This window comes from Sorex fumeus, unplaced genomic scaffold (genome assembly GCF_029834395.1).
Source record: "Sorex fumeus unplaced genomic scaffold, SorFum_2.1 ptg000265l, whole genome shotgun sequence".
Classification (NCBI taxonomy): domain Eukaryota; kingdom Metazoa; phylum Chordata; class Mammalia; order Eulipotyphla; family Soricidae; genus Sorex; species Sorex fumeus.
The window spans coordinates 38,442,888-38,444,575 of record NW_026606322.1 but is presented as its reverse complement, the minus strand read 5'-3'; the positions used below and the strand labels follow the sequence as shown (position 1 = coordinate 38,444,575).

At 39.0% G+C, this 1,688-nt stretch overlaps 1 pseudogene; it reads right to left on the bottom strand.

Annotated features, from left to right (window-relative positions):
* Positions 1-205: 205 nt before the first annotated feature.
* Positions 206-1,278, bottom strand: LOC130018633 (transmembrane protein 68-like; annotated as a pseudogene).
* Positions 1,279-1,688: the final 410 nt, after the last annotated feature.

Sequence of the window (1,688 nt, the reverse complement as noted above, 5' to 3'; positions counted from 1 at the left end):
AATTGCTTTTATTAATAATCTTAACTTCAGGAATCTATATGGCTTATCACACATGATTAAGAATTTATAAGAAAACACAAGTTTTTTTAATTATTCAGCATGTAATGTTATTGTTTACATTTGACACATTGATTGCAAAACCAAATTAATACAATTTTAAACAAAGTTCAGTGAAAAATTCTATCAGCATGATTATTCAAAAAAAATACTAGAGGTCCTATAAAATTCAGAAGATAATACTATAGACACAAACTCAGTATTATAAATGTATTAAATCATCTTCTAATTGATCTTTTCCTTTTTATGAAAACGTTCTAACAACGCGCTCATGATGTTTCCTGGTGTTCTTTGATGCTTATCAATCAAAGCTTGAAGAGCATTTTTTGTTTTCTCAGCTAATTCTTCTGCCATCACGTTTGGGTCTTATGGAATGGGATCACCTTACATTAGTGTGTAACTTTACTGGAAAGCCTCCATACATGGGAGCAAATGAATAGCGAAATTTTTCATAAAGCGACCTAAATAACCTTGTTCCTCCAAGTGATCTAAAGCCTTCTCTAATATTTTGCGTAGACATAGGAATAACGGGCACTTGAGCATCTATGGCCACCTGTGTGAAGCCCCTGCGGCTGCCCCAGACGATGATGTAGGTCTCATCACTGAGGAGAGATTCCCGAACTCCGAAGGGCGAAATAGCCAACAAGTGGCCACTCCTCAGAATTTCAACACACTTTTCTCTTGGTCCATGGAGGACACAAAATACATCAAGCAATAAACTAAACCCTGGAATTTTAAAGACAAAGTAATCGGCTACTACACAGCAAGTTCTGCCTCTATGAATAAAAATTTTAGCCATGAAGTAGTAAAAATCTATGGGAATAGCTCCATGATAAAAAAAAAATAAGTGCTGTTCCTTCTTCTGGTATTTTTTTCCATCCCATGAACTTAATAACCGTGCCACACGGCTGCGTGACTGTCCCATAATATCGCCACCAACTTCCGTGCACCATCCCACAGGTTATGAGAGTAAGCTTCTTTCAGCAGGTTCTTCCTCTTGTAGATATTTAGAAATATAATTGTAGGGTAGAGCAGGAAGATGGTAAAGTATGGGAGTATTAGAAGGATGAGTGGCGTAAAAACCCACAAAAGATAGTTTACAAAGTTCAGGTAGTCCTCCAAGTGGTCCACACCCAACCACTCCTCCATGATGTGAATCAGATATATCAGATAGGGTAGCGAGTCCTGCCCCACACCACAGGTTTGGTTTATGTCTATCATTTCCCTTTAGGGAAAACCAATCAATCCGGTCTCTTTCTTCATTGCCACCACAGCTCAATGATCATGTCACAGAAATTAGGTAACTCTCTTGGCCCAGGCTTCATTCTTGCATATTCTGGAGCATCTGCGCACCCGCCCGTAGCCACACAGCTGGCCTGGGGTCGCCGCCACTATGTGTCTTTTAATTGGTGTGTTAAGCCCATTGACGTTGAGAGAGATTATTGTTGTAGGGTTTTGTCCCACTTTTCTGTTGAAATTTGGTGTACTTGAGGGGCCTGTCTTATCTTAAAATAGCCCATGTAGTTGTTCTGGTAACCATAGTTTTGAGTTTATGAAGTTCCTGAGCTCTTGTTTGTCTGTGAAACTGTGTTCATTCTGTTATGAATAAGAGCCTTGCTGGGTAAAGTATT